This window comes from Canis lupus, chromosome 26, assembly GCF_003254725.2.
Source record: "Canis lupus dingo isolate Sandy chromosome 26, ASM325472v2, whole genome shotgun sequence".
NCBI classification, from domain to species: Eukaryota; Metazoa; Chordata; class Mammalia; order Carnivora; family Canidae; genus Canis; species Canis lupus.
In genome coordinates this window covers 36726909-36747561 of record NC_064268.1, presented here as the reverse complement: position 1 = coordinate 36747561, position 20653 = coordinate 36726909, and the positions used below count along the sequence as shown (strand labels likewise).

General features: G+C 62.2%; 1 protein-coding gene across 2 annotated transcripts in view; it reads left to right on the top strand.

Moving 5' to 3' along the window:
• Positions 1-244: 244 nt before the first annotated feature.
• SGMS1 (sphingomyelin synthase 1) overlaps positions 245-20653 on the top strand; it is a 251242-nt gene continuing 230833 nt past the window's right edge. For both annotated transcript variants that reach the window (XM_025441443.3, XM_025441442.3), the window contains exon 1: positions 245-371. The gene's annotated coding sequence lies outside the window, so the exon portion shown is untranslated. The remainder of the gene's footprint in view (positions 372-20653) is intronic.

Genomic DNA, 20653 nt, shown 5'->3' with positions numbered 1-20653 from the left:
CCGGGCTGGGGCCCCGGCGGCCGCCCCCTGGAGGCCGAGCTTGCGGCCCCGCCCCCGGCCCCGCCCCTGCGGCCCCGCCCCCTCCCCGGGCGCCGCCAACACCCGGACGAGCGGCCGCCGCGGAGCCGGGCCGACGCGGGCCGCGGACTGGGCATGCTCGGCGGCCGGAGGCTCGCGCTGGCGAGTCGGAAGCGTTCGCAGCAGCGCGGCGGCGGCGGCGGCGGCGGGACGGAGCGGGCCGGGCCGGGACAGGCAGCGTCCCCGGGGAGCGCATCCCGCGGCGGGGCCCCGACGCCGCCCGGCCCCGGGCCTCGGTGCGCGGCGGCGGCTCGGCCAGCGCAATCCCGGCGGCGGCGGCGGCTCCGGGGCAAGTGAGCCGGGGGCGGGGGCGGGGGCGGGGGCGGGCGCGGGCGGGGAGCGGGACCCGGGGCCGCGGGCGGGGCGGGGGCGGGGGCGGGGGCGCAGCCGGAGCCGGGCCGCGCGCTCACCTGGCGGGCACTCGGGGGGCGGGGGCGGGGGCGGGGGCGGGGGCTGCGAGGCCGCAGGGGGCGGCGGGGGCGGGGCGGGGCGGGGCGGGCGGAGGGCGGAGGGCGGAGGGCGGCCGGCGGGGTCCCGCCCCCACCCCCACCCCACGGCCCGGCGGCGGCCTGACAGTTGGCCCGGGGCGGGGGTCGCGGCGGGGGTCGCGGCGGGGTCGCTGCCGGCCGCCTCGGCTCCCGGGCTCCCGGCTCCCCGCGCCCCCAGCGCCCAGCGCCCGGCGCCCGCATGACAGGGGCGGCCCCGCGGAGCGCCTGCGGGTCGGGGCGGCCCAGGGGGCGGCGGGGTGGGCGAGGCCTGCGGGCGCCCGGGCGGCGGCGGGGGCGGGGGCGGGGGCGGCCTGCGCGGGGGCTCGGCGTCCCGCGGCCTCGGGGTGGGGGGTGGGGTGCGGGCCCCGGGCCGGGCCGAGCGGGGCGTCCGGGGCAGCGTCGGGGCCGCGGCGCCCGCCCTCGGGGCAGGGGGTCGGCGCGGGGTGGGCAGGTGCGCGGGAGGGGGGGGGCAGCGGCGGGAGGCGGCTCCGGAAGGGAAGTTTGTCCCCGGGGACGGGGACGGGAGGGAGGCCCGCCGTCCTGCCCCGTCTGCGGCGCTCGGGCTCGGGCTCGGGGAAGGCGCCGGCGGGGTGTCGGGGAGGGCTGCTGCCCGAGGGCTCGGCGAGGTGCCAGGGCCGCCCTGAGCCAGGGTCGGCAGGTGCCTGGGCCCGTGCAGCAGGAGCTGGACAGGCTGGGGGTCAACAGGTGCCTGGGTCCGTGCAGGAGGGGCCGGTCGGCCTGGGGGTGGGCAGGTGCCTGGGCTCATGCAGAAGGGGCCGCCCAGGCCAGGGGTTGGCAGGTGCCTGGGCCCATGCAGGAGGGGCTGGACGGGCCAGGGGTGGGCAGGCGCCTGGGCCCATGCAGAAGGGGCCGCCCAGGCCAGGGGTTGGCAGGTGCTTGGGCCCGTACAGAAGGGGCCAGATGGACTGAGGGTGGGCAGGTGCCTGGGCTCATGCAGAAGGGGCCGCCCAGGCCAGGGGTCGGCAGGTGCCTGGGCCCATGCAGGAGGGGCTGGACGGGCCAGGGGTGGGCAGGCGCCTGGGCCCATGCAGAAGGGGCCGCCCAGGCCAGGGGTTGGCAGGTGCTTGGGCCCGTACAGAAGGGGCCAGATGGACTGAGGGTGGGCAGGTGCCTGGGCTCATGCAGAAGGGGCCGCCCAGGCCAGGGGTCGGCAGGTGCCTGGGCCCATGCAGGAGGGGCTGGACGGGCCAGGGGTGGGCAGGCGCCTGGGCCCATGCAGAAGGGGCTGCCCAGGCCAGGGGTCGGCAGGTGCCTGGGCCCATGCAGGAGGGGCTGGATGGGCCGGGGGTGGGCAGGTGCCTGGGCCCATGCAGAAGGGGCTGCCCAGGCCAGGGGTCGGCAGGTGCCTGGGCCCTGCAGAAGGGGCCGCCCCGAGCCAGCTCAGCAGCTTCCAGTGCCCATGCAGAAGGGGCTGCCCCAGGCTGGGTCTCGGCAGGTGCCTGGGCCAGGGGTTGGCAGGTGCCTGGGCCCGTGCAGAAGGGGCCACACCAGGCGTCCCGCGGTGGGGCTGTAGGATGCACAGAGGAGCAGGGGCCTCAGGTCCCTGTCGTCGGGTCAGGGCTCCCAGGGAAGCCGGGGCGGCTTGGTGATTCAGCAGGTGGCAGCCTTCCAGCTCTGAAGCCCGGCCGAGCCTGCCCGCCTGTTGGAGGCTCCAGCTTCGGGGGAACCTCCGGGCGCTGCCTCCCGCCTAGAGCGGCCCGTGGCCTTACCTTGCTGCTGCTCTGAGTCTGGAGGCTCAGTGCTTTTGGTCTTCCTGGCTGTGTCTCCTCAACTAGGTGGCGTGTGCTTGAGTCTCTCCAGCCCTGTGACCTGCTGGATGGCAGGAGGTGGCCAGCTGCTACCCTGCACGGTGGAAAGCAGGGCGGGTTACTCTGTAGGAAGCGATGGCAGTGTGCAAAGTGGAGAAAGAGGCTTTTTCTTCTGTTCTGCTTCAGAGACTAGAAATTAACATTTTTAATACAATAGTAGGATGTATTTCTGTAACTCTGCAGGGCTGGTGGTAAGCTATTTAAGACATCTGACGGCATTTTTTTTTTAAAGAAATTAATTCAAGGGATGGATTAAACTAAAATGAAGGGACACAGTTATTAAGACAATATCTTGTTCCTTGGAGAATCCCAAGCATCTTGCACAGCGCCCGCCTCGTGATGCTCCGTGAGTGCTTATTCAGCTGTCCTTTAAAAAAAAAAAAAAATCCTAACAGAATCTCGTCGTTAAGTTTTGGCACATTAGGAACTTTGTTTTCCTAACTTGGAATTGCCTGTGTTGACCAAAGGCATTCAGTTTTAGCTCGAAAACTGAATCTTTTTACCTTTTTGTTTTCCTGGTTAAGTCCCTTAATTTTCATGTGGTGGCAGGTCCTGTATTCAGCTGGAAAAGAAAACCACATGCTTTGCTCACGCATGTCATGAAAATCTAAAAGGACTCCTACATACAGCGATCCTACGTTTCTTTAAAAAGCTGAAACATACTCCTGTTGCACATCAAATGTGCTCGGTCTCTATACAGAGCATTTCAGGAAGACTCTAGCACTCCTAGACCTTTGCCATCCCGTGAAAAGTGCTGCAGTGGAAAAGACAAAACCATGTTTGGGGAACAAAAACCCTGGATTGTTTGCACGGGGGGATAGGCTCCCCTGTCTGGGGGAGGCGTGAGTGTCGGGCCAGCTCATGCCTATGCATCGTTTTAACTTTGTTCTTCTGCTCCTTCCTCCAGTTGTTCATCTGTTTCTTCTTTTCCTAAAGACATACTTTCCTGGCATGGGCTTGCTTGCTTAGAGCTGCTGCCAGAAGGATCTTTTGCATTTTCTCACATAAATTCAATCAGCGGTGATTTTTTATTTTTGACCGTCCCCTACGCTGTGGAAACCACTCTGTGTGGTGAACTGTTCCATGGTCCTTGGAAAAAGCTGTGTGCCCCTGAGGGGGTGTGACAGGTCATGGATGGCTTTTTCTTTGCCTTTTTTTTTTTTTTTTTTTTTTTTTTTTTTTATGGTGGCAATAACTAGTCTTTTGGAAGAACTGTTAGGGCATGCCTGGTGCTAAAGGCTTTGGCCTTTGTGTTAGAGGGCCTTGGTCAGGAGTACAAATGGTCGTTTGTTGTCTCTGCCCACATTCTGGGCATTGTGGCTGTAAAGTTTGTCACTTGGTAAGCTAGTCTGACCCCAGATGATGCGGCCATCTGCATGTGGGAGGTGGGCAGCAGAGTGGGATGCAGGGGCGGGGAGGGTGAGGAAAGGGGAAGAGAAGGTTAAGGGCCAGGAAGGGCTTGGTTTCGTAAGGGACCTCTGGTTTCAGTGAAGCAGAATAGAATGCTGGCCAGCGAGTCTGGCTGAGTCCCTGCGGGAGAGCTCTGCTCCCTTCCCTTCCTGAGGCTTTCCCCCCTGCTCCCCCCCACCCCCCGACAGGCACAGATCCAGGGAGACCCACATGCACCTGTAGACACAGGCACAGACAGGTGCACGGAGAAGGAGCCGGAGGCTCAGCTCTGTTTAAATGCTAATACGTCAAGGTGGGAAAATGCAGTGCTCAGTAGCAGGTTGGGTTCTGGGGCTTGTGTGTCAGAACGGTCCCCCTCCGTCTCCGAGTGCTGAAGGGACTTGGAAAGTCCTGGGGGCTTCCCCTGAAGCAGCCCCTGCGTGCAAATGCAGGCCAGTGGACCCTCGAGCCGCTTGGGCGCCTTTTACCTCTTAGACGTGAGGTGCTGAGAGTCGGCCTCCGTTGTTGGCGCAGGATCCCCCCTGTGCAAAGCCCCTTTCTGGTTTGATTTTTTCCGCTTCGTTTCTACTCCGTTTCCTCTCCCCGCCGGTTTGGAGATGTCCTTGGGTGTGTCTGCGTCCCCGTTAAAGATGGTGTTCGTGGGTGTGCGTCTTCAGCTTACGCAAGTGGTGCTGTGCTGCAGGTCGCACCGGGTTTCCATTTCATCCAGCATCCCAGTGTTCATCCCGGGAGTCTGCAGCCATGCATAAAAGCGGGGAAAACTTCTTTCAGGACTTGGGGAGCTCTGTGTCCGCGTAGGTGCGATCTCGTGCGTTGCTCTGGTTCCTGTGCTGGGCTGCTGTGCGTGCATGAGCTCGATCACCCCTTTCCCTGGCGAGGGACACTTGGCTCGCCTCGGCCGCGCAGAGCTGGGATGAGCGTCCTGTGTGCCTTCTTCTCCAGGTGGATGCGGGACCGTCTCTGGCGCAGCGGTGTGCAGCCCAGCGGCAGCCGCATCGCCTGGCACCTGCTAGGAAAGGCGGATTCTCGGGCCCCGACCTCGACCTGGCTCAGAAACCCTGGGGGCAGACCCCGATCGTCTGGGGATTGTGACAGTGGGGACACTTGGACACCCTCCCGTGAGGGCGTGTGCCCGGAAGTGGAACACCTGGGCGGAAGGAAGCAGCACGCCTGTTTTCACTAGAGGCCGCCAGCCCGGCCTCCGCGGGGGTGCGTGGAGGGCTGATGCCCCGCATCCCGCGAGGGTGTGTGACTTCTCAGTGCGTGTGAGCATCTCCTAGCCCCCAGAGCCTCTGACCCTGCTGTGGGACGTTTCTTGCGGGGCTGACTTGCACATGCTTCTTGCATGTTCTACGTGTTAATCCGTCCTGCTGTCTGTCAGTCACCTTTTGTCCGTGGTCACTTTCCGAAGTGTGTGTTTCGACAGAGCCCAGTACGTTTTGCCTTATGTTGCGCTTCAGGGATCTGGCGATGATCTTCCTTATTACCCGGGGCTCACGGGGATGCACCCGTTTTCCTCCATCAGCTCCATACTCCTGTTTTTCACAGCGAGGGCTTTACCCATGTGGGGTTTATCTTCACACGTGGTGTCAAGTGGGGATCTGGTGCCGTTTCTTCCTTTCCGTTTTGTGAGCCAGTTTTTCCTACATCACTAAGTTGTGTACTTTTTCCGTAATGTTTTGGAGGCGACTATGAGCCACGTCTCTCATACTCGGGGTTCCCACGTGCACACACGAGCCTCTTTTTAAAACTCGATAGAATCGTAATTTGTGTTTGATAACTACATCCGTTCTGAGTGTACAAGTTGATGGACTCCGACAGATGTACGCACTTGGGAGCCAGCACCATGAAGATACTGAGCCTTTCCAGCGCCCCGACCTTCCGTCCCCGCTGTGTCCCCAGACCTGGGCAGCGCCCCCAGTGTGCTCTCTGCCACTGTGCAGTCGTGGTTGCATTTTTAGAGCTTTATGTAAGTGAAACCACAGGGTATGGTACTGTTTTGTCTCTGGCTCCTTTCACTCAGGATACTGACTTTTTAAATCTTGGCTTTTTTTTTTTTTTATTTAAGATTTTATGTATTTATTCATGAGAGAGACACAGAGAGAGGCAGAGACACAGGCAGAGGGAGAAGCAGGCTCTGTGCGGGGAGCCCGAAGCGGGACTTGATCCCGGGACCCCAGGATCACACTCTGGGCTGAAGGCAGACGCTCAACCCCTGAGCCACCCAGGGATTCCTGGCGCCCCTGAATCTTTGTTTAAATTGTGAGAAAGTAGGGGCATCTGGGTCATTCTATCCATGAACATGGTTATCTCATCTCTTACAAATGACTTTTTAACAGAATTCAGGGTTTTCTGTCATGGTGATGGTGGTTTTTGTTGTTTGCAAAGGTAGAAGGTGTTGCTCTGAGGGTAGTTCCTTCGTCTTAACCTTTCAGGTGGGCAGAGTCCAGGCTTTGGGGGCGGATCCTCCTCCATTCACCAGCCTTGAGTGACTGCCCCGTGGTTACTCTCTGGAGCCCAGCAGCCTCCCGGGGCCCTGGGGGATCAGGTTGAGGCGAAGGACCTGCAGATTGTGAAACAGCTGCAGTTCAGCGGCTGTTGGGTTAGAGCTCCCCTGATGCTGGCTTTAAATAGCTGCACACTTCAGTCCTGCTTCCTAGTGATTGGTAACAAAGGAGTGTCAGGAGAGCGAAGTGAATCAGCCGACTGGTAAACCGTGGGACCCCCGGTTCATCTACGTCTATGTGGGCAAGGCCGGGCTTCCACCCAGTTTTGTGGGGTTTCACGGAGAGTGTGGTACCTTCCAAGACTCCGGCAGTCCCGTGGGGGAGAGCCGTTAGAGAACTCTGTGGTATAGACGGTATATAGCGGGTCAAGTGGTGTGTCCCGGGAGTTGGGAGAAGGGAGGTGTGCTGCTCTGTGAGTCGCGGCCTGGCTTGGGTAGAACCAGAGCAGAGACAGGAGCACGAGAGCATGAGACCCCACGTGCGTTAGCATTTCTGCCCGGGCTGGGAGGGCCTAGTGGGTTCAACCCCACGGCAGTGAGTTTTGTGCCTAAATGTAAGTGTCGCAGTCATTGCTTTGGGAAACGTGGTAACAAGTGGCGGACAGATGCTCGGCTGGCCAGCAGCTGTGTGTTGTGTGGCGCCGTGGCTCAGAGCCCTGGGCAGAGCCCGAGTGTGTGGGTTCAGGGCTTGGCCTTACTGTTCAGGACCCATGGGACCTTAGGCATGTTATGGAAACCTGCTGTGCCTCAGTTTCCCTGACCCTCACCGTCAGGTGTGGTAACCGCAGCTAACCTCACGGTGTCCTCGTGAGGACCACATAGGTAACGTCCGTCAGGTGCTTAGTGCCCGGCACAAGTTAATCACAATATAAATGTCACTCTTGTGACTCCTTCTGTTACTATTTGTCGTGTTCCTCCTGTCTCTCCTTGACGCGCACCAGGCCTTATGCCCAGAGCTGGGTGGCTTTTGTCCAGAAAGACCTGTGGGAGCCACAGTTCTGTAGGGTGGACTTCCTCTGCTCGTTGCCAGGCTTGCGCAGGGCGCGCGGGTTGTAGACTGCATGAATAGCCCTCGAGGGGTCGTGGGGCCTGGTGCCGCCCTGCTGGGGCCCACGCGTCCTCCATCAGGGCTGTGGAACGAGCGCGTGGACGTCAGGGCTCAGGCAGGAAGCTCAGCAGACCTTCTGGCCAAGGCGTATTCATCGTAGGGATTCACGTGGCCGAGACCGCCTGAGCCCCTGACCCTTGGGACAGTCATGCGAGGTGGAGAGTATTAGTATTCCCTTTTCGGACCTGGGGACAGTGGGGCACAGGTCATTTGCCCAACAGCGTAGGAAGAAGCCCTGAGGGATCGTCCTGTTTGGGGCCCCTGCCAACCAGGTGGGACCAGGTGGGACCAGGTTCAGACACCGCAGGTACTGGCCACACTGCGCGCTGAGCGCTGAGCGCGCCGTCCTGCTCTCTAGGCCGGCGAGGGGGGGCAGACCAGCGCGGAGCCTGCGGTCGTGTCCGGGCCCAGGTTCCGAACTCGGGGATTTCCAGGGCGGAGGGAGAACTGGGGAGGGCAGTTCAAGACCCTGTAGCAGCATGAAGTGCCCGTCCCATCCGGGGAGGTGCCCCGCATATTGGGTAGGGTCCGCCTCGCTCTGCCATCGGCACGAGGAGGCTTTGTCCCGTCCTTTCTCCCCGAGGAAAGGTTGGGGCGCAGGGAAGAGAGCCGTGCGTGAGGACACGTCGTGGCTGAGGACACATCGTGGCGGTGGCGAGCCCGAGCAGCCTCTCCTCTGGCCTCACTGTAGTAGGAAGCCGTGGTACGAAGGCCCTTTAAGAAAAGGAGGAGAAAGAAGGGTCTGAGTCCCATCCCGTCCTGGTGTAGGGTCCACACGCGGGAAAGCCCTCGGGGAGGAGCAACGGCGTTTTTATGGCAAAAGTTTTCCGGTTTGCAACCGAGTCTGCATTTTCCTCTTTGGGAACAGCGTTATGCATAAGACTATGAAGTGAGAAATTTTTAGATTTGAAAGACTTTTTAGGACATTAGAACTTAGATTCTAACTCAGAGGAAAACACACCAGTTAATGGTATTTAGGAAGGGGACTCTTCCCTGTGCTAGTTGTGGGGCCACCCACCCCTGACCCCGCAGCTGGGGTGTTGCTTGGGGAGGGGACGCGACTGGCAGGGAGGGGATGGCCAGGGGAGCGCCGGGAGCCCCTACGAGAGGTGGCCGGATGCCCGGGTCTGGCCTTCTCGCAGCCTGGGGTTCACGGTGGCAGTAAATGGGCTTCGAGGGCCGCAGTGGGCAGGAACCTCGTTCAGCCTCAAGAGGCACGGAGGTGAGACAGATGGGGTCTGGGCTCTCGGAAGGGAGGCTGGCAGGGGGACAGACGGGCACAGGTGAGTGCCCGACCAGGTGGTGCCTGCAGCCTGGTGCCTGCATGTGCAGCCCCCTGGGGCCAGGGGTGGGAGGCTGCGCCGGGGGTGCCAGCACATGGGGGAAGGTCACTGAGATGGTACCGGAATGGTGCCGTTTGGTCTGGTCTTTCCTCCCTTGCTCCCGGGGCTTCCAGGTGGACAGCAGAGGGGACTGTCGGGGGCGCCTGCCGCGTGGTCAGCCGGCGAAGGGGAACCGGAATCGCACTGCGCCCGGAAACCGCGTGGGAAGTCCGAGCGGGCACTCCACGGTTTGTTTTTAAAAAAGGTGGCTAAGGTTTAGTACCTCCTGGAACCTAAAACCCAGAGGAGATGAATGGCTTTCTATCTTTAAGGTAAATCAGTGTTTTAAAGAAAGATTCTTTATCAGAAACAAGATTTTATTTTATTTGCCCACAATCTTTGGCAAAGTTCTAAATCCCAAATTCAGTTTGTTTGCAGTGGTTTGCATTTCTCACTTAGGCTGTCCTCCCCTCGCCTCTCCCCCTCCCCGTCCCCCAGGGCAGGGAGCAGCCCAGGCCCTGCTGCATGGCCGTACAGACCCCTGCACGCCCGGCACCTGTGCCAGAGCCTGGGCCTTGAGCTTGGGCAGCTCGCTCCTCTGTGCGCGGTTTCGGAGCCAGTCAGCTGGTCCTGGATTGCACGAGCCCCGAGTCACCCGTTGTTATTATCTTGTTTGTAGAAAAGAATCTTGTTTCAGGGTGTTTTCCCCCGAAATAAGAGCTGTGTGTCTGGACCACGCTCCTGAGCGGCCACGGCCACGAGTGCTTGTGCTTGTAGTTTCTAGGTTGTTAAAGGTACAGGGTGGGGGCTGTCTGGTCGTTCAGAGTCCGTGACCTGTCTCAGACGGTGGGTGGGGTGGGGACTCCCCCCAGGCCGGGTGGGGGTGCTGGGGACCGAGCTCTCTGGGGTCACGAGGTTGGGGATGGTGAGGCAGGAGCACAAGCACCCTGCGGGCAAGGTGGCGGATGGGGTTCCCCTAGACTGCTCTTGGAGGAGGGGGGAGAGCTGGCCGGGGTCCCCCCTCCCAGCAGTGGGGGCGGCAGCGGAGGCCAGGGAAGTGGCTGAGGGGAGTGCAGGGGTGCAACGGGAAGGGGCGCTGGGCAGAGAGCTTTCCACTCTCATGACCCTCGGCGGGGGAGAGGGTGCGGGGGGGGGGGGGGAGGTGTGTGCTGTTGTGTGTGTGTGTGTTGGGGGCACGGGGGCGGGTGTGCGCGGCAGCAGAGGAAGCCGAGTGGGTTCCTTCTGTGGAGCTCGGGCTGGTGGAGGTGGTGGGGGAGTCAGTGGCCTGGGGGTGGACGGGTGGGGGGGAGCAGGGGGGTGGTGAAGTGGTGAGGGCGGTCGGTGGCCTGGGGGGTGGAGGTGGTGGGGGACGGGGCGGGGGGGGGGGGGGGTGGTGGAGCGGGGGAGCCGGTACCCTGGGGAGGGAGGGGGAGCTGGGGGTGTGGAGGTGGGGAGGAGCCGGCGGCCTGCTGTGCTGGAGCCCAGGCCCTGGGACCCGAAGGCCGTGGAGAGAACCTGGCCTGTGTGAGAACCCGCAGCCTTCGTTGGGCTGAGCTCGAGGCCCTTCCTCGGTGAGGTCACCGGGGACGGCACCTGTGGGGGCAGGTGTCCCTGGCTGCGCATGCACCGTGAGTGTGTGAACCCCCTGAGCCACCGTGAGCTGGTGCCAGACGGGGGTCCTCTCGTAACCAGAAGCGGGAGGGCGAGGACCCCGAGCCAGCCTGGAGTTTGCCCGTGGGTGGGGGTGCCCGACGGGGCAGCGGATCTGGGGGGCACTGGCTGTCCCGCATGCGACGGGAATCGAGGCACCTGCATCGCGGGGTGGTCAGGTGGGTCCCCTGTGTGTGGCTGCAGCAGTGCAGGCGGCTGTCCTGGGATGCGGTGGCGGGGGGCGACCCAGAGAGTCCCCTGTGACGGAGGGAGCCCCTGTGAGGAGCGGGTGGTGTGGACCGTTCCCTGGACGGTGGGGGCCGAGCGGCGCTCGGAGCCGCTGCGCCGGGACTGGCATCTGCGCCCAGCCTGGTGGCCACTGCTCTGACCACGGGGCCTGTTGTCCTGCTCGTGTCTACGGCGCTCGTCCCAGAGCCTGTCCCAGAGCCTGTCTCAGAGCATGTCCCAGAGCCTGTCCCGGCCCCGCTCGTTCGCTTTCTCCGCCCTAAGGTCCGTGTCGTTGTCGGATGGCTCTGTCTTGGGCCGAAGCCTTGAGAATCCTTGCGGCCGCCTGACGTTGGGCGAGGCTGAGGGCAGGTGGTGGCCCGGCGTCCGCCCACTCGGGCCCTCCAGGGAGGGGGTGGCACCCGGTAACGCCGCCGCGCCCGGGCCGCCTCGTGGCTGCGCTGCCCTTTGCAGGGGGCGTGTGACGTTGGCCTGTGGCTGCTGCCTGTGTCGCGACAGCCGAGTGACTGGAGAGGCCGCGGGGTTAGGGGCTTCCACGGCGCCCTCGGCGACAGCAGCTTTGCCTCTGAGTTAGAGCCCCCGGCAGGCCGGGGGAGCCCACGGCTCGAGCCCCGTTGCCTCGGCGTGGGTTTCACGAAGCCGCTGGGAGCAGCCGCACCTTGGGGTGTGTGCGTTCTCGTGGGGTGTCTGACGCGGCTGCTAAATTCACCGCGAAGATCTCTGAAAGGTCCTTTTTAAAGAAAGTTAAAGTGTCTGCTGGAGGGTGTTTGTTCCTGCCTGTCCCCCTGTTGGAGGGACTGATGGAGGGCCCCTCGGGGGAGGCGGTGCACGCCGGGGTCTGGGGGGTACAGGGGACTCGACAGGGCCCGTTGCTCCCCCGAGGACTCAGGGGCCCGCCGCCGCCAGGGAGAAGGGGCGGGTGGGATGCCCAGTGTGGCTCATCGCACGGGGCCACGGGGACGGTGAACCCTGGGCCGGACGGTGCAGAAGGTAGGTGTGCAGGGCACGCTTAGGCCTCGGGCTGTTGGTGTCAGAGCTCCGCTTGAGATTCCCCTGCGCTAGCTAGGAGCGCCCGTAGTTTATGCCAGTGATAGGGTTCACGACGGCTGTCCTTCAAGGTGAGTGTGTGGAGGGCAGCTTTTTTTTTTTTTTTTCAAAGATTTATCTGGGGGAGAGAGCGTGTGGGCGCAAGCGGGGAGGGGCAGGGGGAGACGCAGACGCCCCGCTGAGCAGGGAGCCCCATGCAGGACTCGAGCCCGGGAGCCCAGCGTCCGGCCCTGGACTGAAGGCCCCGGGGAGGGTGACCTTTGGGAGGGCTGGCACGGGTACGCGCCCGCGAGTAGGTGGAGCGGTTCGGGTTTGCCCCAGAGCGGTGCCACAGCTGACGAACGTCCACGCCGGGAATGCCAGGCAGCCCGTGAAAATGCTACCTGGAAGGATGATCCTATAGAAAGTCGTTCTATAAAGTTGTCACGTGCAGGAAGGTACGTGGTGCTTCTGTGGAGAGTCTAGGCTGGTGGCTCCTCTGGCCAGTGCCCCCGGGTGCCCCCGGCACCGTGCGTCCCTCAGCAGGCCTGTGGTGTGCTGGGGACGAAGCTAAGTCCCACTCACCTTCTCAGAGTGTCCACGTTCTCGGGGCGGGGACTGTGCAGAGAGGGGCTCCCGGCAGGCAGCTTGGCCCTGGGAAGCCCTGTCCCCGTCTCCCTTTACCTGTGAGTCCCTGACCTGATGCCGGTTTCCTAGAGGTCGGGAGGGCGTCCCGGAGGTGTCTTCCCCGCAGCCTTCTCGTCTCCCCGCACGGTGCGAGACTCCGCAGGGGGAAGGGCTGGCGGTGCGTGGTTCTGGGTTGGGGCGCCCCCGCCCTGCCTCCTGGCTCCTGTCCCCGGCACCTCTCTCGGGCCCGCATCCGTCGAGCCCCTGCCCCTGACGTCCTCTCGTCTGTGGTGTTTGCAGCCACGGGGAGCACGATACCCCCTTGGAAGTCACTGGTCTGGATCCCTTCTCGAATCCTGGCGGGGTCTGGATCCTGGTCCAGGTGGCACCTTTTTCATGGGGTGACAGCGCGACCCTCCGGTCGCTGTAGGATGGCTCTTCCACGCAGAGGGGGACTAAAAACCAGCGTGCGCTTCCCATCGCTGGCGGTGTAGACCACGGAGGCTGGGAAGGCGTGGGGCCTGCTCCTGGGGGTGGCCCCCTGGGGAAGGCAGCCCGCGGGGGACCTCAGGACGGACCTCAGGACGCCGCGGGTGGTGGCCTGCCGAGCGCTCAGGGGCGCGGGCTGTGCAAGGGCGGGTGGGTGCTGGGGTGGGTGCGCGCCCGGGCAGGGAGGCTGTCGAAGGCTGCTCCACCTTTGCCTTCTAGCCTGGGTTTGGTTTCCCTTTAGAAGACCCCCTCCCGCCTTCTCCCCGCCCTCCCCTCCTTTTTGTCTGTCTCCCCCATTTAGAAAACACGTAAGCAAACAGAACGTCATTCAGAGTCCCAGCTCCGCTTGATAACCGCGGTTGGCGTCTTGGCCTGCGTCCCGCCCGTCGGTTTTATCCGATCACTGGGTGTGCACTCGGTGAACAGGCCAAATGCCAAAAGAGGGAATGTTCAAAGGACCTGTTTTGCCAGAAGGAAATCTCACGGCTCTAGAATGAGCTTCTGGGATGCAAGTGGGAGTCTGAGATTTCATGGGAATCATTAGGAGATGATAACGGGGCCGTGGCACAGGATGCCCGAGTCCCAGCGGGGGCCGGGTCGGGGCTGGCTCCGCGGGGGGGACAGGGTGGCAAGAGGAAGCGCATGTGGAGACGTGTGGGCCAGCGGTCAGCGTAACGCACCAGAGGGGCGCCCGCCTCCCACTTGCTGACCCTGTCAAGTCGCAGACTCGCCTGTCCGCGGGTCCTCCCCTCGTCCTGGGCGAGGAGGGTGCGGTTTGTGGAGGTGGCCCCTCACCTCCTTGGCGTGGTGCTTGCGAAAGAGGGTATGTGGGGGACCTCAGAGGCACAGGCGAGGTTGTTGCCTTCGTAGGGCTTTCTTCCCAGCGTGTTTGTGGGCGGCTCCTGCCTCGCGCAGCCCCTGAGAGGAGAGCACACCCCCGAGCCCTGGCCCTGGGACCGCGGGGCCGTGTCACTGCCTTTCGAGGTAACCGCTGTTTTCCCAGGCTCCCTCTGCATCTGGACTTTGCCGCGCACCGGCTTCAGCGTCCTCCCTGGAGGAGGTGACCGACGGGTCTGGAGAGGTAGCTCGCCCCCCAGGCGCCCCACCTCTAGCAGCGGGTGCTGTCAGGTCAGCGTGCTCTGCGATGCTGTTCGTAAGCAGGCTGTGTGCCCTCGGCGCCCTGCAAGGTACTGTTCGAATTTTATTCAAGCAGCGTTTTAAAATGGGTGATAACCGGCTGGTCCATCCTGTTTGAACACCCAGCACGTCTGTCGTGTCGTAGGTACATACGTGCTTGTGTAAGTCACAAGTACGCGGCACTCCCTGGGGCGTCACGTGGCTCGTGTTTGGCAGAAGAGATCTTTAAAAAAAAAAAAATCTTTTATTTATGAGACCCGGGGGGGGGGATCAGAGACCCAGGCAGAGGGAGGGAGAAGCAGGCTCCACGCAGGGAGCCCCATGTGGGACTCGATCCCAGGACCCCGGGGTCATGACCTGAGCTGAAGGTGGTGCTGAACTGCTGAGCCACCCAGGGGTCCCTTGAAGAGCTCTTGTAAGGTTCACCTGGAACGCTCACAGACATTTGGGATCGACTCTTCTGAGGCTAATAGGAAATATTCAGATGATGGGCCTCGTTGGCATGCTGCTGTCGCCGTGCCGAGCGGCGACGCCTCCGTCAGATGCCAGGTCAGGGGCGCCAGAAACGTTCGAAGAGGCGTTCAGGTCTTTAGCCTTCCAGATCGAAGCCCAGGACCAGGTCTGGGTGTGGAAGCACGGGAGCCGGACAGCTCTGGTGGGTCCTTAGATACGTAGCAATGTACGTTTTATTTCTATGGGCTTAAAACACACTATTTCTAGGATGTGACTGGGAATGTTCCAAATCTGTGATTTGCTGCCAAAGACTACAAACATCTTTTATCTTATTTTAATTATAGTAAAGTAGACGTGACATAAAATTGACCATTTAACCAGTTTTAAGTGTACAGTTCGTGGCATTAAGTGGACTCCCGTGTTGTGCAGCCCTAACCCGTCCCCCTCCAGGACTTTGTCGCCGAGCGGACATCCTGCGCCCGTTACGCACCGGCTCTACGTCCCTCTCGCTCCCGTCGATTGTGGAGTGAGAGGCGACACCGTGACCGCGTGACTGTTAGACACGCTCGCCCCCCTGCGGGCTCACAGCGGGGCTGGCGGGGCTGAGCGGTGAGGCTCGCTGGCCGGGGCGCACTCGGGCATCCTCACCCTTGGGTCTCCCCGGCGAGGTAGGCTTACGGGACGCTGAGGAAGAGTGTGCGTGAGCGCGGGCTGGCCCGTGAGCTCGGCGGCGGCCTTCACCGAGGCCTGTCTGTGTTCTGGGAAAACCGCCAGGCATTTGCTCTTTGGGGCCCAGCTGTCGGCCCCTTGGCTCAGCCTGGGCCGCTGAGCACGTCACAGGCACCTGCTGCGGCCCCGGGGTGAGGGGCTGCCGCAGTGCTGCGCAGGGCGCTCGTCGCTGGTCTCGGGCACTCTCGATAGGGACAGCGGTGTGGCTGGGAGGGGCTGCTCCCCCCCCCCCCCCGCGGGGACCCTCTGGGTTTGCATGCACGCGTTTCCTGCACCTGTGGGGCCGGAGGCGGGCAGGGGTGCGGGGGGTGCAGGTCGTCCTGCCGGCTGGGGCGGCGTGTTGCAGATGTGGGAGGCTGGCTTCCTGTTTGTGGAGGAGACCTGAAACGTTTTGTGCTCTTAGGGGCCGATGAGAGCCTAGCGACATTCGCCACGGTTGGGGTAGCGTCGGGCCACTGTGTTGCCGCCGCCCGCGTTTGCCCGGGGCTCGGGCCGTCCAGGAGGGCAGCCGCACTGGACACGTGTTTACAGCCGTGGGCCCTTGCGTGTCATCGCGGTGGCCTGGGGCCCGGGGCGTGCACCGAGCCACAGCACGAGCGAGCCTCCGTCTTGGGGTTCACATAGACGCTTTGGCAGGCAGGCAGCTAGTGCCCTTCGGAGGGGAAGCGCGGGCTCGGCTGACTTAACGTCTCGGCTCAGCTTGCTGGGTATCCGCAGCGCCAGGTCTGGGCGGAGCGATGACGGGCCTCAGTGCCCTGAGCCCTTCGAGGCCGCAGGTGAGCGCACAGCCTCTGATTCCGGACGCGCAGTCGCCGGGTGGCAGGTGCACTCGGCTTATGTTGTGCACCTGACAGCTGGAGGCAGCGGGGCACCTGCTGCATTGCCCCTGCCCCGTAAGTCATGGTCGTGGTGCCGTTTGGTGGCGAGAACGTGGCAGAGACACGGGGCTCCTGCCTGCATGTCCCCTGGTGGACGGGGGTGGGGGCAAGTGATTGGTGCCTTCACCCCTGCTGTGGAGAGTGGGCCCCCCCTTCCGAGGAGGTTGAGATATGAAGAGGGAAGTGGCACGTGCCCCCAGCGTGTGCCCCCGTGTCTGTGTCTTCCACCCTCCGCGGAGCCCCCTCCGTCTGAGCCTCCTGACCACGCCGCCGAGATTGCTGATCCCCATCCTTCCCCTCGTCGCCGGTCCTGGACCTCACTGCTGTCATTTCCTTCGTCCTCACGGGTCCTGAGGGCCCGTCCTGTGAGTCCTTCCCCGGCACGTCCACCCGACTTGGACCTGTGATGGTTCCCCGAGGCCCACCCCTCAGCCTTGCAGTGTGCAGGCCCGCGCCCGGGGACCCGTGCCCTCCCTTCGAGCTCGGGTCTTGTGGGGCTGGGGGCCTGGCCGGGAGAGGGCTCCCATTGCTGGGCTTGACTGAGGGCTCCTCGCTGCCTGGGAGGCACGGTCAGGGCGTGAGCCCAGAATGCCGGCTGCGTGGGCAGGGACGGGAAGTGCAGGGCGTTGATGGGTGTAGGTTAGGGCCAGTCGTTGGCCTCTGACCTGTACACCACTTCCAGGATGGCTGAGCCCCCGGCTGGGACAGATGGCACGGATTTCAAGCTTCATTCTCTACTTAATGTTTAAAAATTCAGTAAATGCTAAAATCTCAACCTGCTCCCACGTGCTCTAGCCTGCCCCCTTCCTCCGACGCGGCGTACAGCACAAATTTTGCACACTTCGCGGTAACAAATGTTTAGAGATAAAGAGTATTAGGAATTGAGTTCAAGAACTCAGTCTTTGTGTCTCAGGGGTTTGTTGCCAGCGCATTGTTAAGGTCCCTTCAAATTCTATGGCTGCGCAATTTAAAATATGCAGTACTTATTTTATGACTAGAGAGGATTGCACAATTTTCTTTACCCTGAATTTTCTTTATCGCTGTAACATTCGGAGGTACTGATTCTGAGACTGCGTATCTTAAAAGACTGATTTCTTGGATTTCTTTATTTTTTTAATTTACTGAACTGCCTGGTGGAGATGATGTCAGATGGGCTTGTTCGTGTGGCGCAGAAGTTTGTGGAGAACGAGTGCGAGAACGCCAGACGTAGGGCGGCATACAGCGTGATGGATGGATTCTTGCCTGACGCAGGTTTGGGTGCCTGCCGGCCTGCAGCAGCGACGGGGGGACAGCGTGCCCGTCGTGAGGTGTTAGGGGATTGGGTCCATAGGGGCCCAGCCGCGGGGGCGCAGGGCGCAGGGCTTCCCTCTTGAGGCCAGAGCCTAGTAGACGGTGGTTACAAGGCACCTGGCTGGCTCGGTCGGTGGAGCTTGTGGTTGTGAGTTTGAGCCCCACGTTGGGGTTAGAGTTTTCTTAAAAACAAGCAAACAAACAAAAAACCCCAACAAAACCTCTTTCCTTCTTTAAAAAAAAAAGGAAGTGGTTATGTCTTCCTGTTATTCTTTTATTATTTTCCATTGCAGAGGGTTTGGTGGAGCATGAGGGAAGCCTCGACTGAATGAAAACCTCGATTTTTTTCGCTTGGATTCCTATCTTTTAAATTTGTTCATTTCCATCTTGATCTGGTGGCTTTTTCAGCTGTGGAGCATGGTGTTAAAAACAAAATAGATCACGATAAGATTTTCTCTGTTTCTAGAAGGTTTGCAAATGAATCAGTCCGACTGGCCAGCTCTTTGTGCAGGGAGTAGTGGCTTTATGTTTTGTTTTTCATAGTTTTAAATGTTTTTTATTATGAACTATTTTAAACATTTAGAAAAATACAGAGAATAGTACAGTGAACATATATATATACCCACGCCCATAGTCTTATCAGATATTTTGCATATTTGATGTGTTTTGGGAAGTGTGTGTATACAGTTTTTTTTTTTTAATATCTCGTGTCCGTGGGCCGTAGGTTGAAGATCCGTGTGGTCTGCCTGTCTGCTCTCTGGTTCCCGGTAGCGCTCGGGGCGGGGCGGGCCCCACGCGGACACCGTGCGTCCTTCTCTGTCCCTCCGTCCTCCCCGACGTGACGTCATCACAGGAGAGCACCTTGCAGGAGGGGAGAATATCTTGCTGGTCTCTCCGCCGGGGATACAGTTGTGAGGCCAGTGAGGCCCGTCCTCCGGGAACCTCGAGGGCCCCTGGGACGTGCGGGCTGTGGGGCCGTGATTCGGAAATGCTCCTGTGGAAACCAGGACGGTCTCCCTGTCCCTGCAGCCTCGGAGGTGGGAGGTGGAACGGACTGGAGGCCGCCGGCCGGGAGCAGAGCTCCGCGCTGGGAGCCGTGTTCCTGGGGGTGCAGGGCGCCTGCAGCCTGTGGCCAGAAGGGAGCGCTGGGGGAAGGCGCGGGCCGGGGAGCAGGGCCCCGAGGTTCCCCTCTGGCGGGGCGGGGGGGTGGCTGCGGGCCTGGGGGCAGCCTCGCCCTCTGAGGTGAGCTCCATTCTCACTGCCCAGGAGGTAGGAGCGTGGCACTGAGCTTTGGCCTCCACCTTCCGCTCTCGCAGTCCCGCTGCCGTGGGCTTGAAGGGAGCAGCCGCGTGCTGGGGCACCCGAGGCACCGGCCGGTCACGGGTGTGCGGACTGAGCTCCGCCCGCGAGGTCGCCTTGCCAGCGGCTCTGGCCCCCCTCCGGGACCTCGTGAAAGCGCCCGTCCCCTGCGGGTCGTCGGGGCAGCCCGGGGGCCGTCTGCGGTGGCTTCTCGGGTGCCGCCGCGCCCTTCCAGGCACCAGGGAAGGTCGTTTGCTGTCTGGATTCTCTCTCGCATTTATCCGGCCCGCAGCCTGCACCCTCCTGCCCGCTCTCTGCGCTGACCTCCTTCCTTCCATCCTCTCGGCTGCCGTCACGTCCCTTCCAGGCTGCAGCGGTGCTCATGTGCAGGTCCTGCCGGGACGTGCCCCTGGGAGAGAGCCCGAGCGCAGCAGCTGTGAGTCTCTGCGGTCTGTCCCTTCCCCGGCGGTCCGTCCTTCCCAGCTCCCGGCCATGGGAGAGCCCCCTGCTGCCCCCCTCCCGCAGCCCGGCCAGCGCCACCCCGCAGGTGCTGCACCTGCCGCGCTCGTCCCCCCCGGCTCCCCGGCTCCTCCGCGCTTCCCGAGGGACACGCTCTGATCACGGCAAAAACCGCCTTCTTCTTGCGGCCTGGCGTGCTGTGTGCCACGTGGGAGGCGCTCAGCACAGCGAGGAGGCCGTACGGGGGCGGGGAGCAGTCTGACCTTCCCGAAACCTGCTCTGCGTGGAGCCGCCGCAGCGTGATCGGCGAGGCCGGGCTGGGGTGGGGGGATGTGCGTGTGGGAGCGGGCCGGGGCCTCCGCGCGTCCTCGCATCTGCGGGCTCTGCTCTTGGGGAGGGAGGCTGCAGACCTGGAGACCGCCCCGCTGCTCCTCCTCCCCACCCCCCCGAGCCCGCACACCAGGGCTGGTCAGGGCCGCTCCCTTCCCGGTAGATGCAGTAGGGCCGGGGCGTGGAGCTTGCTGCTGGCTGACTGGACGCTCTGTTCCAGAAGCCACACGTCATTACCCCCCCCGCCCCCCCAGTTTTGCAATCTTTATATTTATCCGGTAGCATAACTAAATCAGCCAATTAATTCTTTAACTTTTTAAAAAAAATATTTGAGAGCATGTGAGCAAGCATGAGCTGGAGAGAGGAGGGGGGCAGAGGCAGAGGGAGAAGCAGGCTCCCCGCTGAGCAGGGAGCCTGACGCGGGACTCGATCCCAGAGCCCCGGGATCACGCCCTGAGCCACTGTTGCTGGAAATTTTTTAATCTGTCATTTGCTAGCCATTTAGTCAGATGTTCTCTTTGTTGGCGAGCTCATTTGGGATGATTTCCAGGAAACCGGAAGTACTTTGAAGAGATGTTGCTTTTTGAGATGAGTGCCCAAGATTTTCTAAAGCCGGTAATAGAAGAGCCGAATGAGCCAAATGTTTATTCCTTAGAGTCCGTCGCGGCTCCAGTGCTACGTGACAAGTGTCTGACCGTTAGGAGTATCGCCGGGTGATCAGCTGGCAGGGTTCTTCTGTTGAGGGCAGGACGGGAGAGGAAACTGAGCCAGAGCTGTGTGATGCAGCAGTGACCTTGTGCGGGTCGTCAGCCCACCTGCCGTGCGCCGCGCGAGGCTGTGGATGTGAGAGCAAGGCCGGGCTGCCGTGGGCTCCCGGCCTTGCCTGGCCCGTCACTGGCGTCATGCTCTCCTACTCAGGCGTGGGTGTGATGCCCACCCTGCGCGGGCCCGTTCCTCCGGCAGGTGTCTGGAACCCACAGCCACACAGCAGGGGCCCCACTTCACAGGTGGGGACGTTGTGTGGGAGGCCGGCTGCCGCGCCCTGCGTGACCCGTGTGGAGGCGGTCTGAGCCCCGGGGCTCTGACTGTGGCCTGCCTCAGTATCCCCAGCCGGGGGCCTGGCGGCGTCTGCCCACCAGTCACCAAGGAGGCCGGCACGCCTCCTCCCAGCACGTGCCACCACAGGCCCGGGCCAGGCACCTTGAGTAGGTCCAGGAGGCCCACCGACAGAGCGGAACTCGGAGGTCCAACACGGGGTTCACGTGGCATCTCCCCCTTCTTACTTGGTGGCCTGTGCGG